The sequence below is a fragment of the Dendrobates tinctorius genome, unplaced genomic scaffold, assembly GCF_039654945.1.
Source record: "Dendrobates tinctorius isolate UK_male_01 unplaced genomic scaffold, ASM3965494v1 ptg000032l, whole genome shotgun sequence".
NCBI lineage: Eukaryota > Metazoa > Chordata > Amphibia > Anura > Dendrobatidae > Dendrobates > Dendrobates tinctorius.
In genome coordinates, this window is record NW_027361700.1 from 26,042,387 (window position 1) to 26,059,522 (window position 17,136).

Consider the following 17,136-nt stretch of genomic DNA (forward strand, 5'->3'; position numbering starts at 1 on the left):
CTACGGCCTGTGGCTTCTGTCTTTTGCACTCCAAAATGACCAGACACATCATGATAGGCAGTGAGGACCATGTCTACATCTCTCCCTGTGATCACAATTTGATGGAGATAAGTAACGGTGATGTGATCCACGCTACTGCGATAAAGCAATCCTTTCTTCAGAATGAACCGTTTTCGCTGTCTCCACAGACACAGTAATTGAGGGTCTGCATCGCCTCTGCAACATCTACTGGGAGGTTTTCCCGTGATGAGTAACTCCCAAATTTCTGCTAACACTCGACTTTCCTTCTGTACTTGTATCCATGTAGTTTCCAGTAGCGGAGAGTCTGGACTGGCTTACTGAGATTGAAATATATACGAAGATTTACAACACTGTATACTGTTGTACGCTTTGAATACCTTTCCCTTTTTCTACTTTTTAAATTCTGGTGTAATACGTAGTGAGCCTGTGAGTGTCTGTGTCTGACTCCGTAAGTATAGACGGAAATTAACAATTACCCCTAGACTGGATACACCTGGTATGTGCTGATACAGTACCTTTGTTCAAAATTTTGTATTATCATCCATAGTGAGTGAGCGTGTGTGGTTTACGCCTTCTATATACAGTGGGGAAAAAAAGTATTTAGTCAGTCAGCAATAGTGCAAGTTCCACCACTTAAAAAGATGAGAGGTGTCTGTAATTTACATCATAGGTAGACCTCAACTATGGGAGACAAACTGAGAAAAAAAAATCCAGAAAATCACATTGTCTGGTTTTTTTTCATTTTATTTGCATATTATGGTGGAAAATAAGTATTTGGTCAGAAACAAAATTTCATCTCAATACTTTGTGATATATCCTTTGTTGGCAATGACAGAGGTCAAACGTTTTCTGTAAGTCTTCACAAGGTTGCCACACACTGTTGTTGGTATGTTGGCCCATTCCTCCATGCAGATCTCCTCTAGAGCAGTGATGTTTTTGGCTTTTCCCTTGGCAACACGGACTTTCAACTCCCTCCAAAGGTTTTCTATAGGGTTGAGATCTGGAGACTGGCTAGGCCACTCCAGGACCTTGAAATGCTTCTTACGAAGCCACTCCTTCGTTGCCCTGGCGGTGTGCTTTGGATCATTGTCATGTTGAAAGACCCAGCCACGTTTCATCTTCAATGCCCTTGTTGATGGAAGGAGGTTTGCACTCAAAATCTCACGATACATGGCCCCATTCATTCTTTCATGTACCCGGATCAGTCGTCCTGGCCCCTTTGCAGAGAAACAGCCCCAAAGCATGATGTTTCCACCACCATGCTTTACAGTAGGTATGGTGTTTGATGGATGCAACTCAGTATTCTTTTTCCTCCAAACACGACAAGTTGTGTTTCTACCAAACAGTTCCAGTTTGGTTTCATCAGACCATAGGACATTCTCCCAAAACTCCTCTGGATCATCCAAATGCTCTCTAGCAAACTTCAGACGGGCCCGGACATGTACAGGCTTAAGCAGTGGGACACGTCTGGCACTGCAGGATCTGAGTCCATGGTGGCGTAGTGTGTTACTTATGGTAGGCCTTGTTACATTGGTCCCAGCTCTCTGCAGTTCATTCACTAGGTCCCCCCGTGTGGTTCTGGGATTTTTGCTCACCGTTCTTGTGATCATTCTGACCCCACGGGGTGGGATTTTGCGTGGAGCACCAGATCGAGGGAGATTATCAGTGGTCTTGTATGTCTTCCATTTTCTAATTATTGCTCCCACAGTTGATTTCTTCACTCCAAGCTGGTTGGCTATTGCAGATTCAGTCTTCCCAGCCTGGTGCAGGGCTACAATTTTGTTTCTGGTGTCCTTTGACAGCTCTTTGGTCTTCACCATAGTGAAGTTTGGAGTCAGACTGTTTGAGGGTGTGCACAGGTGTCTTTTTATACTGATAACAAGTTTAAACAGGTGCCATTACTACAGGTAATGAGTGGAGGAAAGAGGAGACTCTTAAAGAAGAAGTTACAGGTCTGTGAGAGCCAGAAATCTTGATTGCTTGTTTCTGACCAAATACTTATTTTCCACCATAATATGCAAATAAAATGAAAAAAAAACAGACAATGTGATTTTCTGGATTTTTTTTTCTCAGTTTGTCTCCCATAGTTGAGGTCTACCTATTATGTAAATTACAGACGCCTCTCATCTTTTTAAGTGGTGGAACTTGCACTATTGCTGACTGACTAAATAATTTTTTTCCCCACTGTATACGGTGAATCGGAGATACCAATTTTTACCCTACACTCGATACAGCTTGTATCTTGTTATACAGTACCTTTGTTAAACATTTAGTATTAGGCTGGAGTCACACACAACGATTAAAAAATCGGTCCGATTTTTACAGTACGAAATCGCACAAAGATTTCTTGTCCAGGGATCCGTCTGTCATCCGAATTTCCGGCGATTAACCGATTTTATTCGCATCTAAGCATCCGTTTGACATCCAATACCAATGCCTGATGCTGTTTCCTGTTGACCTGGAGAAGTTTTGCGATTTTATCGCAAGTCACACTTGTGGTCCGTTTGTAATCCGATTTTTAATCGCACCCATAGACTTGCATTGGCGAGTCCGATCTGAAAATCGGTGACAATCGCAGCATGCTGTGATTGTCTCAGTCCGAGGAAAAGTTCCGAAAAAAAAATCGTATGATGGGAGCTGCACCATAGAATAACATTGGGACGAATGCAATGCGATTTTTTATCGCATTGCATTTGTCCGATTTTTTCGCTAGTGTGACTCCAGTCTTACGGTGAAATCCATACTGAGTAAGCGTCTGAGAGTGACTACCGGACTATGTATACGGAGATTTCAATTGTACCCTATAATATATATACTTGCTATCTTGTTATCCAGTACCATTTTTACAACATTTTTTATTATGGTCAAACCCAGACTGATTGAGCGTCTGAGGGTGACTCCGGAAATATATACCGAGATTTGGCCAACACTGTATACAGCTGTATGCTTCTGATACAGTAACCTTTTAAGCTATTTAGATTCTGGTGTAATCCATAATGAGCCTGTGAACGTCTGTCTGTTACTCCGGCAAAAAATTTGGAGCTTTAAGATTACCCCAACACTGTATACAACTGTACGCTTGTGTTACATTACCCATTTACAGCTTTTCATATTCTTGTGCAATCCATACTGGGCCTGAGAGCGTTTGTGTCTGCCTCCTGAAATGTATACGGAGATTCAGAATGTTTACACTATACTATATATACCTTGTATCTGGTGATACTGTACCCTTTTTCAACTTTTTATTTTATTGGGTAATCCATACTGAGCCTGTGAGCGTCTGTGTATGACTCATGAAATATATACGGAGATTTACTGTTATCCCTAGACTGTATAGAGCTGTACGCTTCTGATACAGTACCATATATCTGCTGGTATTTTGGGTCCATTTTCCAAAACATGAGGAAGTATGGTGGAAGAGGACACGGATGTGGGCGTGGGGGGCCACCTGGTACTGATGGTGGTGGTGGTGGTGCATCTGCTGGTAGTGCCAAAAAGACAATAGCAGCTAAGACAGGAGGTGTTGAGCCTGCATCATGGTGTAGCTCTGGAAGGCCTGGAAGGCTCCGTTTTCTGGGAGTAGGTACACTGCTTTTAAATCCGAAGCATCAGGAACTGTTTTTGGCTTACATTGCTGAAACAGCCTCCAGCTCTATCACCTCCTCTTCTGAAGTTTAAAAGAATGCAAGCACTGAGTCGTAACTGCAGGCTTCTGGTCAGGAGCAACCCCTTTCCTTGTGTCCTTCACCCACACCAAAAGTGAAGGATGTGGCAGAACACACTTCAGATTACTCCTTGGAGATCTTTTCACATACCATGCCTGGGTTAATTAAAAATGGGGCCCATCATATACTGGAACATTCCAAATGGGGGACATCAGACACTGGAGCAGCATTTACGGGGCCCATTATACACTGGAGCATTAGAAATGGGGCCCATTATATTTGGAGCATCATTAGGGCCCATCATACACTGGAGCATCATCCATGAGGCCCATCATATACTGGAGCATTCCAGATTGGGGACATCAGACACTGGAGCAGCATTTACGCGGCCCATCAAACACTGGAGCCTCATCCATGAGGCCCATCATATACTGGAGCATTATAAATGGGGCAGATCAGACACTGGAGCAGCATCTATGGGGCACATTATACACTGGAGCATTAAAAATGGGGCCCATTATATATGGAGCATTATTTGGGCCCATCATGCACTGGAGTATCATACATGAGGCCCATCATATACTGGAGCATTGTAAATGGGGCAGATCAGACACTGGAGCAGCATCTATGGGGCACATTATACACTGGAGCATTAGAAATGGGGCCCATTATATATGGAGCATTATTTGGGCCCATAACACACTGAAGCATTGTCCATAGGGACCATCATATACTGCAGCATTATGTGGAGCTCATCATATACTGTATGGAACATTATATGTGACCAATTATTCTGTATGGAGAAATATATGGGGCTCATTATTCTGTATGGCGCACAATGTGGTAGCCATAACACTGTATGGAGTAATATACTGTCCTGTTTTTGAGCTATTGTACAATTTAAAATAGATCAATCATGTCATGTAAGCAGGGAAGTATTTGTCATTGTACTATACCTATATTTCTGTGCCGTACCGGAGCATCATGAGTTGTGGTATGTGTTAGGCCTGTTTCACACTTCCGTTTTTTGACATCAGTCAAAATCCGCCAATTTTTTAAATAAACGGATCCGCCAAAAAAGGGGCGGATCCGTTTTTTCCCAACATAGACTTACATTAGTGGCGGATCTTGACTGACGGTCGTCCGTCTCATCCGTTTTTTGATGGATCCGCCAAGATTTTAGTGGCTCCCGGGCGGATGAGACAGACCCTGAAACTTTTTTTTTCTTTGAAGTGCGCATTTTGAAGTGCGCATGCCCGGAAGCTTTGCTCCGGGAAGCATTTTAACCATGAAATGCCATTCCGGGAGCAGCGAAATTCTCTCTCTCCTTCCCTGGCGCGGATCCGTTTTTAAGCGCTCTGACGGATTTGGCCTCCCGTCAAACAGCAGAAATGTGAAACAGGCCTTAAAGGGGCACACTGACACTCTTTGGCCTAGGGCACACGAAAACCTGGAGCCAGCCCTACCCCCCTCCATAACTTTAGCCAAATAACCCCCAGTTTTCAATGCGGAACTATTATTATGAAGTAAATTAAGGTTGACAAGCTTCAGTAATAAGAATTGATGTTTTTGGCATTGAAATGGGCACTGTAGGTTTGTTTACTATCCTCCACTCCCTGCCTACTTTGCTTCCCCATTGACTTGCATTGGGTTTCGTGTTTCAGTCGGCCTCCGACTTTTCGCTATAGTCGGCCGATTTCGTTCGACCCGACTTTTGCGAAAGTCGGGTTTCATGAAACCCGACTCGACCCTAAAAAAGGCAAAGTCGCTTATCTCTAGTAATCACAGATCTTGCAAACATGCCAGAGAATTTTGATTGCTCTCCTCTATAAGGTTATATAATTTCATTGATTTTGTGCCTTTGCATCAATACGAGAAAGGACCAATTAGATGAAAATATTCCTCTGAGGGCCCACCCTCAGTCTGTAGAAAAATTGTGGCCATCTCCTTTTTGTTCAGATTATCATAGATACAAGAGTTATCATCAATAATATGAATAATCAATATATAATTGGTTATTTGTGATTAAGAAATGAGAAATAGGCAATTAATATCTCAAAAGACACTTCTACCTTGGATTGTCTTCTGATGAACCTTTACAGCCCATTATTATATGTAAGACCCTTGACCCCTCAGAGGATCCTCTGGTACTCTGCTCGTCCAGTATGACAATGCAAAGGACTGCCAAAAAAATATACATTTTAAGGCCATGTGCAGACGTTGAGTATTTGGCAAATATTTGACCTTGGCATTTGTAAGCCAAAATCAGGAGTGGAAAAGTGGAACAGTCAGAGGAAAAGTGTGATAGAAGCACGTCACCACTTCTGCCTTCATCACCCACTCCTGGTTTTGGTTTACACATACTGAGGTAAAAAAAAACTCATCAAATACTCAACGTGTGCACGTAGCCTCAAGATCCACACCAGCATTTTTTTTATTTCAGCCCTGGAGTGGTGCTATTAATATAATACTCATCTAACCCTAGTATTATACTAACCAGCTGCTGTTTTAAGCTGTTCCCGGCACCGTTCCGGTCTCGCATCACCATCTTGTGACCCTAACTTCTGACTGACTAGAAGTCAGAGCTAACAGTTACAAGCTCTCAATGTAAGTCTATAAGTGTTTCGTTCTGGCCTTGCTCTGTCTCTCATACAGTGAGTAGTGACCTCTGGAATGATTTGGCAGGTCACAAACTGCAGAAGATAACCGGATTAGCACCAATAACAGAATAAGACAGCGGATGGGGAGTATAAAACTAGGGGCAAGGAATTTACATTCATGATGCCACTCCAGGGGTAAATTAAAAAAATACAACGCTGGAATGGTGCTTTAATTTCAGCTTTTCTTTTTCAAAAAATTTGCAAAAATGTCTACATTTCTGTTTTCTTCAGTCAAGATGGGGTGCAGAGCCTACATTTAAGAAGAAAAAAAAGAACTTTTTTGAATTTACCAAATGGTTGCAATGAAATAAAGAGTGAAAAATTGTAAGGGGTCTGAACACTTTCAGTACCCACTGTATATATATATATATATATATATATATACTGCTCAAAAAATAAAGGGAACACCGCTTCTGTGAAAATAACCTGAAGCAACCCCAATTGTGAATTGATTATTCCTGCTATTGTGCAAATGGAACAGACAACTCCTATAAAGGGGAATGAATGAAGATTTGCAACTGGAATACTTCATTCAATGGTATCTAGGATATAGTATTTAGTGTTCCCATTATTTTTTTTTTTGAGCAGTATATATATATATATATATATATATATATATATACACACAGCATATATAATCAAAGAATCTGCTAATATTTAAAAGTGCGACCACTATATCATTTTCATATGGGCATACTAGGCGTCATAATATAATGCTGTATATATTCAATGAATTACTGCTGATTGTTTTGGGACACATTGTAATATTTCATAATATTTACCTTATGATTATTTCTCAGCATGTATTCGAGGATTGTTTAAATAAAAATTGTGTTTTGTATTGGACTCTTGTCTATGGGGAGTAATTTTTGTAGAATTTCTTGGCTTTACAGATATATCTGGTAAAAGTCCTTTGTGTTCTTCTGACTCCATAACTAAGCTGAGAGTGTAGGACGTTGCACACATACTGTAGATAAAAAAAGAATTTTCAGAAACAGGGCTGCCAACACATGAGCTTCTAAGATGGCTGATAGACAGTGAATGAGGAAGAAGAATGAGGATGAGAGGGGAGGGGTTACTGACATCACAGCTACATCAGAGAGAGACAGGGAGAGAGGAAGGACAAACTTCTAAATAGTTCAAACCTTTTTGCATAGCAATGAAACAGTTTAACACAATGATACTACAATACTGTCAGTATGATTTCCAAATCATGGGACATGACAATTTTTATTGTTTGAAAACACCATTCAATATGAATATAACTTTTTATTTAGATTTTACTTTTTCTGGTAAAGACTTAGTTGTAGTCTATAATCTTACTGACAATCCTATGGGCTGTTAACTGTCATGTCTGTACACCTATAAGGCAAGTTGCAATACCTTAAATTCCAACCTGTACAACGAGATCTAAGGGTTTACAAGCCCAGAGGTTAGGTAAAATCATCTATTTCATCATTTATTCAGCCCAAAAGAAGCAAATGACTAAACATTAATAAATTGCCACATTTTTTACTCAGTGGCAGCACTGACTTATGATGATGTCATTTATACTGTAATACTTTGTAGTTTATGCAATTGCTGAGGAATACAGTTTGTGGGTTGCTCAAAAAAGGCTTTGAAGTAGAAGTTATGGTCGTTGATATTTGAAAGTTACAGTATTAGACATTACTATATGATGTATTTGTTCCCTGATGGAATATACGGAAAGTGGTCCATCTGTCATTCTCCTGAAAAGAGAAAGTGCAACAGAATTACTTGCACCTGTATAGTGTGCTAAATAATAACTCATAGTTAAAAAAGAGTTTTAGTGCTTCTCTATTAAAGCTTTACTATTTTTTTCTGGATAACATAGAGATAATTAGATAATTTGATATCAGATATTAGAGAGAGAAAGAGTTAATTAGATAATTACATAAATTAGGTATTAGATATAGACCAATAAGAGATACAACCCACAGTTAATGAATACATACAGACACACATAAATCCATACTTTCCAATTTTCCTGTAATGTATGGCAGACTCCCAACTTGGCAAATGAAAGCTCCCAAAAAAGCAGCACTTCTAGAAGGTTTCATGTGCTTGATACTGAGGTACTTGGCAATTAGACAGAACTAATGTCCAACTAGAGCGTGTGAAAAAGCTGGGCAGGGGATATAAATGATCATAGAGAGACATGGGCTAGAAAAGGGGCAAGACTTGTGAAAGTGCAATAGTACACTTAACCTTGAAAGGTCTCCTCCTGGGTAGGCAACTTAAAAAGTTGGCAAATAGGGCTATGTGAGCATGCCTTACGATATAAACATGGTAGCTCTATAATAAGAAGCAGAAGCAGATAAAACACCTATGGTTACATGACCAGGTTCTGTAGGTTCTCAATTCTCAGGCAGAGAGGAGTGTGTGCTGTGTAGAGGTAGCAGTCCAGTCACAGAGCAGCCACTTTAACAACTTGACCATTTTAGGGCCATAGAAGAAGGGACCATATACACAAAAATATTACTCCTCTGATGGCCGACCCTCAAATTATAAAGAACTTGATATTTGCAAAGAGTTTAAAGTGTAGTGTTGGAGCTTTATTACTGCAGGAGAGATCGCCTAGTACCTCAGTGTGACAAGAAGAAGCTGTACTGAAGATTTAGAATCATCCAGCAACTAGAAGGTTTAAAGTGGTTACAGGAGACAGGTGGCGGATAGCACAGCCCCAGGGGATTCTGGAAAAGTTGTTGTCTCCAGGGTCTGCAGGAGAAAGCAATGTCAGAGAAAGTGTCCTGTCAGACTGAACTAAGATAAGCTGCCAAGACCAGTTCTTCCAGAGAAGTGACTGCTGTAAAGGTACCGTCACATTTAGCGATGCACCAGCGATCCCGACCACGATACGACCCGGTCAGGATCGCTGGTGCATCGCTAAATGGTGCTAGTGAGCTGCCAAACAGGCAGATCTCACCAGCGATGCAGCAGCGGTCGGCGGTCGTTACCTGTCAGACACGGCGATGAAGAAGTCCTCCCTCCCGCGTCCACACGTCGCTCGTCAGCGCTAGCAGGAAGCCCAGCAGGAAGTGGCCGACGAGAAACGGCCCAGGACTTTCTTGCGCGATCAGCGATAGCCAGTGGGGGAGCTGGTCGGAGGTAAGTATCACACATAGCGATATCGCTGCTGCGTCACAAAATCGGTGACGCTTAAGCGATATCGCTAGCGATCTCGCTTAGTGTGACTGGGCCTTGCTTAGAGGCAGTTTAGAACAGCCAGGAGAGATCTTTGTTGCCTCAAGATAAGAGAGTAAGAGCTGACAGCACCGGACTCATCCCCCTCTCCCCCCCGCCACCTGACTGCGTGATTAAGGTATAATGTAAGGGTCCCGTCACACCAAACGATGTACCAGCGATCCCGACAACGATACGACCTGGTCAGGATCGCTGGTGCATTGCTACATGATCGCTGGTGAGCTGTCAAACAGGCAGCTCTCACGAGCGATCAGGACCAGCGAGGACACTGGTATCCAAGGTAAATATTGGGTAACTAATCACGCGCGTCGCTTAGTTACCCGCTGTTTACCTTGGAAACCAGCTCCCAGCACGAGCACGCTGGTATCCAAGGTACACAGCGGGTAACTAAGCGCCGCGCGCTCTTAGTTACCCTTTATTTACCTTGAATACCAGCGCCCAGCATCTGCTTACAGCACTGGGAGCTGGCTGATTGTTGGTCTCCTGCTACCACACGCGATGCGTGCTGGCCAGCAGGAGACCAACGATAAAAAAATGGCCCAGGACGTTCCTGCACGATCAGCGATACCCGGAGGGGGGGGCGGTCAATGATCCGTGCCACACACAGCGAGATTGCTAGCGAGATCGCTGATGCGTCACAAAATCAGCGATCTCGCTAGCGATCTTGCTGTATGTGACGGGGCCTTTACTCTAGGTAAAGACACTGTGTGTGAAGAGAAATTGTCTGTGAAATGGTCTGTGTGATGGAAAGAGGCTTGATTAAAGCCTTATAATAAATCCCTGTCTGAAATAGTGTTATACCTGCATGCATGGAATCTGTTGCCTCACATTCACTGACTTTAAAAGATTCTGTTTAATGGTAACCCTGAGTAAAATCCCCTCAAGATTCCAAAGAACTCATGTTTAGGGGAAACAACATAGTGAGTTTCTGAGAAAAAAAGAAGCTAAAAGATGTCACAAGGCGGTTTTTGCAAGTATCACCATCTTTCATGGCGGTGTCATGATCTGTGCAATCCACAGATTCTTAGGGTCCCATCACACACTGATTTTGTGACACATCAGCGATCTCGCCAGCGAGATCGCTGTGTGTGACGGGGATCAGCGACTGGCCCCCTTGCCGGTTATCGCTGATCGTGCTCGAGCGGCCTTGGCCCTTTTTCGATCTCTGGTCTCCCGCTGCCCAGCACGCATCGCTGCATGTGGCAGCGAGAGACCAGCGATCAGCGACGCTGGATGCTGGTTTCTAATGTAAACGTCGGGTATCCAGCAGCTTCTGGATACCCGACGTTTACATTAGAAACCAGCGTCCAGCATCGCTGGTCCTGATCGCTGGGGCTGTCTATGTGACAGCTCACCAGTGATCAGCCTAACGATGTCCCAGCGATCCCATCCATGTCGGATCGTTGGTGGGATCGCTGGGACATCGTTATGTGTGACGGGGGCTTTACACTCTTCCTTCTAACTCCATTGATAGCCATAATCAGTGCAGGGTGACTCGGGCATCGACTCTAAGGGCCCCGTCACACATTTTGTGGCACATCAGCGATCTCTCCAGCGAGATCGCTGTGTGTGACGGGGATCAGCGACCGGCCCCCCTACCGGTTATCGCTGATCGTGCTCGAGCGGCCTTGGCCGTTTTTCGATCGCTGGTCTCCCGCTGCCCAGCACGCATCGCTGCGTGTGGCAGCGAGAGACCAGCGATCAGCGGCGCTGGACGCTGGTTTCTAATGTAAACGTCGGATATCCAGGAGCTGCGGCTCCTGGATACCCGCTGTTTACCTTGGAAACCGGCGTACACGCTGGTTTCCAAGGTAAACAGCGGGTATCCAGGAGTCGTGCGGCTCCTAGATACCCGATGTTTACCTCGGAAACCAGCGTGTACGCCGGTTTCCAAGGTAAACAGCGGGTATCCAGGAGCAGCGGCTCCTGGATACCCGACGTTTACATTAGAAAAAACAGCGTCCAGCGTCACTGGTCCTGATCGCTGGGGCTGTCTATGTGACAGCTCACCAGCGATCAGCCTAATGATGTCCCAGCGATCCCATCCATGTCGGATCGTTGGTGGGATCGCTGGGACATCGTTATGTGTGACGGGCGCTTAAGAGCTGCAGATCCAAAACAGGTTAGCAAGAGTTAAATCTTTGCTGAGTTAAGCTTGTTAATCCCTTTAGTCACATGCTGTGGGAGAACCAGTTATATCTGCTCTCCTCCTATATAGGCTGGCTTTTTTATGTAGGTATTACCAGCTATAGTTAAGGGCCTGTCACACTAAGCGATATCGCTAGCAATATCGCTATAATGTCACTGGTTTTTGTGACGTTATAGCGATATTGCTAGCGATATCGCTATGTCTGATACTTACCTCCGACCGGCTCCCCCGCTGGTTATCGCTGATCGAGCAAGAACGTCCTGGGCCGTTTCTCGTCGGATACTTCCTGCTGGACTTCCTGTGGTGCCGACGAGCGACGCGTGGACGCTGGCGGGAGGATGTCAGGATCGCCTCGTCTGACAGGTAAGTAGCGACCCCTGACCCCTGCTATGTCGCTGGTGAGATCTGCCTGTGTGGCAGCTCACTAGCGACCACTTAGCGATGCACCAGCGATCCTGACCGCGTCATATCGCTGGTCAGGATTGCTGGTGCATCTCTAAGTGTGACAGTACCTTTAGTCTTTCCTGATCTGGACAGGTGGACATATCCTGAATAACTTGTGGTTATTCCAAAGTTGTTGCGAGCGATGTTTAATTAAACCTTTCCTTTTCCCTTGGTGTCTGTTTTTTTACTTTATTTACTCACAGGCTCTAGACTTTTGTACCTTAGTGTTTTTCCCTGTGAAAGTGCTGTGTTACTGTGGGTCTGCCTGTCTTGTTTATGTTCTCTCCTTACACTTACAGACTAGTGCTGTGCAAGAGCATAGTGAGGAATGAGACCCAGGCGTCCCCACTATTAGGGGTAATCCTGGGGACATGGATAGCTAGGGACCCGTAGACTGAGGAACAGTATAGGAGCCTATTTCTATCCCACAGTCACTCTGTGACACCAGACCCCAAAGTAGTCTGCACCAATCAGACCAAAAAGAAAGGGCACCTGGTGTACTGAGCAAGGAATCTAGAGAAGAGTACCCATAATGGTTTCAACACAATTTACTATAAACTGTTTCCATTAGGTCGGCCAATTTAATTAAGCCTTGTTCTAGCCTGAAAAATAAGTTAATGACTGCATAAACAAGAATAATAACAAGAATTATTAGGTAAGTAAACTATTGTTGTTGCACTGTTAAAGTTTGTTAGCTACATATTTTTGGTTAACTCCTGTCTACCACTATTTGTCACACATCCACCGGCACTTTACAACATTGTGCTCTGTTAACCATTTATTAAACTTTATGTACTTTAGACTGAATATTATCAACTGTTCACTAGAAAAAAGTAATTGTATAACAGATCCTCCCACCTTATGCGATAGAGACTATGGTAGATAAACCCAACAATCACACTAAGCAATCAGGAAGGAGCTATTCAGGTGGGGTATCTCTAAAAGATTATTTCAATATTTCCTTCTACAGAATTCCTCCCACACATCATTTACCTACCACTCATGTGACACAAGTGGGTATATGATAAATAATATACAGCAGATGGTGCCTCTGCTTCATACCATTACGCCCTAAAGTCCAGGTACAATAGGGCCCAGAGCTTGTTGCCCCACCTTAAACTCTTGCAATAAATTGTAGGTATAGACAGTGTCGGCAGACAACACAGCCACTATGGGACAAGTGAGGGGAGCATGGTGCCAGTGCCAGCATCATACTTTAACCCCTTTACGACCTCCGCCGGACTGGTACTGTGGAGGTCGCTTCCCTCCCTTTGATGTGGGCTCCGGCGCTGAGCCCATATCTTTCTCGGGACATGTCAGCTGTTTTGAACATGTCAAAAGTAGATAAAAGATGTCTTTGAAAATAATAATAAAAAAATATAAAAGTTTAAATCATCCTCCTTTTGCCCCATTCAAACTAAAACAATAGAAAAAAATCAAACATACACATATTTGGTATCACTGCGTTCAGAATCGCCCGATCTATCAATAAAAAAAAATTAACCTGATCGCTAAATGGTGTAGAGAAAAAAAAAATCAAAACACCAGAATTACGTTTTTTTGGTCGCCACGACATTGCATTAAAATGTAATAACGTGCGATCAAAAGATCGTATGTGCACCAAAATGGTATCATTAAAAATGTCAGCTCACCACGCAAAAAATAAGCTCTCTCCCAACCCGAGATCACTAGAAATGCAGACGCTACGGGTCTCGGAAAATGGCACAATTTTTTTTTTTAAACAAAATTTTTTTTTTCATCATTTAGATAAAAAATAACCTAGACATGTTTGGTGTCTATGAACTTGTAATGGCAGGTCAGTTTTAGCATTTGGTGAATATGGCAAAAAAAATTCAAAAAAAGTTGTGGAATTGCACTTTTTTTCAGTTTCACCGCACTTGGAATTTTTTTTCCCACTTTTGAGTACATGATATGGTAAAACCAATGGTGTCGTTCAAAAGTACAACTTGTCCCGCAGAAAGCAAGCCTTCAGATGGCTATATTGATGGAAAGGGAAAAAAGTTATTTCTCTGGGAAGTGGGGGAGCAAAAACACAAATGCAAAATCAATAAAAGGGCAGGGTCTTGAAGTGGTTAAACTGTATCAGCATCCTGGATGATGATACAGTTGATAGTAATCCACCAACCTACTGTCTCCTTCGCCACCATCCTGTAGCATGTAAAGGCCCCGTCACACTAAGCGACTTACCAGTGATCCCGACACCGATATGAAGGTGTCAGGATCGCTGGTAAGTCGCTATGTGATCGCTGGTGAGCTGTCACACAGACAGCTTCACCAGCGATCAGCACAGCGATGCCGAGCGCCCGGCATCGCTTTCCATCCCTGTAAAAAAATAAAAAATATAGTTATTCTCACCTTCCGACGTCCTGTTCAGCCATCCCGCCTCTCTCCACGCTCCGGTCCCAGTGATCCTTTGCACGAATGACCGCGAGATGTCACAGTCTCGCGGGATAACAAAGTCTCGCGGTCATTCATGCAAAGGATCACTGGGACCGGAGCGTGGAGAGAGGCAGAATGGCTGAACAGGACGTCGGAAGGTGAGAATAACTATATTTTTTATTTTTTTTTATTATTTTTTTACACCTGATCACTGGTCTCCCGCTGTCACACACAGCGATGCGTGCTGGCCAGCGGGAGACCAGCGACCAAAGAAATGTCCAGAGATTTCTTGCAGCGATCAGCGATACCGGCAGGGGGGCTGCTCGCTGATCGCTGTCACACACAGCGATCTCGCTGGTGAGATCGCTGTTACGTCACAAAAGTTGTGACTCAGCAGCGATCTCGCTACCGAGATTGCTTAGTGAGACGGGGTCTTAAGCCTGAAAGGGCAGGGTCCTCTTCCCTCTGTATCAGTCTGTCATTGTTAGTTTGTTTACTGTAAGTGATATCTGTAATTTGTATGTAACCCCTTCTCATGTACAGCACCATGGGATCAATGATGCTATATAAATAAATAATAATAATAATAGCAATGATGAAGGAAAGAGCATCATCTTTATCCCTCTGCATCTGCGCAGCGGGCGTGATGACATCATTACATCGCCCCCGATGTGCCGAGCAGTGCAGAGCTGCAGGAGACATGCTGACGAGACTGAAGCAGCAGGTGAACTGGGAAAAGTGAGTATTTTATTTATTTGTTTTTTTTCTATCAAACAGTACATTGTGGGGGCCATTATATTATATGGAAGGCTATTTGGGGCCATTATATTATATGGAAGGTTATGTGGAGCCTATTTTATTATATGGAAGGCAATGTGGAAGCCATTATACTATTTAGAGGGCTATGTGAGGGTCATTATACTGTATGGAGGGCTATGTGGTGGCAATTATAATGTTTGAAGGGCTATGTGGGGGCTATCATACTGCTTGGAGGGCTATGAGGGCGCTATTATACTGTTTGGAGGGCTATGCGGTGAACATTATACTGTTCGGAGGGCTATGTGTGGGCCATTATACTGTTTGGAGGGCAATGTGGGGGCCGTTATACTGTTTGGAGGTCTAGTGCGGGCCGTTAAACAGTGTGGAGGTTTGTATGGGGTCCATAATATAGTGTGGAGGTGTCATAGAAAACTGCAGGCACGGCCCAGCCCCAAAAACGCCCCCACGCCGACTGACCACGACAGCGTGGGGCGGGCGTCCCCCGGGGACGCAATATGGACTCTATACGACAGAGGGGAACCCAGGCCTGCCCGAACAAGGGAAGGGCAGCAACCGGGATTCTGTGGCAGCTGAGCATGTGGACAAGGTGAAGACACATAGGACTTGATTACACCGCACAACTTCAGGTATAGGGAAAGTAAAGTTTACTAAAGTAAAGTCACAGTACATAAACCAAACATGACTATGCCAGGCTCCCGATTCCACACCTCCCAGAAGGGTACCACCCAGTGGACCCCAAGGCACCAACGGATCATCGAGGCAAACACAGGCGGGACATCGGGACATCAGGACACAGGCAGGATATCGGGGTACACGAGGACATCATGACACAGGCAGGACATCAGGGTACACGAGGATATCAGGACACAGGCTGGACATCAGGGTCACCCACAGGACATCAGAGTCAACGGCAGTCATCACACAGGAGTCGTTCAGTTCCGGACATCCAACACGGCATACAGGCACCACTGCGGTCATCAGGCTCCAAGCTTCAGGAAGCGGTCATCAGGTTCCAGACTGTGGTCGTCAGGCTCTGGGCATCAGCCCTAAGATGGAACTCAAGTGTGATGGTGCTAGAACTGCAGGATTACTGGGCCTGCATGGAGCTAGCACCACATGGTAGTCAGAGCACAGGGTAGTAGATGCTCAGCACAAACACCGGTTACAAGAGACTCAGAGTCACTTAGTGCGAGGCTCCAGACACAAAGGGATTCCAGGAACACAACACAGCAGACACAGTTCAGACAGGGTCAGGTACAGGACAGGTACAGGATAAAGGGATTCCAGGAACACAACACAGCAGACACAGTTCAGACAGGGTCATGTACAGTACAGGTATAGGACAGGTACAGGATAAAGGATTTATGCCTGGATATACCACCTCTAGGACAGGTGCAGGAACAGGAATCAACTCAAGAACTTTGGTACCAAAACAGACAGGAGAGGTCCAGGAACACCAAACACACATGACAAAGTTAAGGAGCAATGTGAGTAGCTCTGGGCTGCCCATAGGTCAGCGGAACTTTTATTAGGAGCTAACCCTCAGCAACTGGCTGGGGACAGCATTTCAAGTACACACACTAACCCTGAAAAAAGCAGGGGAGGTGTGGCCGAGAACATCCTAAGCACAAAAAGAAAACATTACAGCACAGTCAGTGCAGAAACTAAGGCTGTGTGCACACGCTGCGGATTTTGCTGCGGTTCCGCAGCGGTTTTGGCCGCTGCGGACCCGCAGCAGTTTCTGCTGCGGTGTACAGTACAATGATTCCCTATGGGAATCAAAAACCGCAGT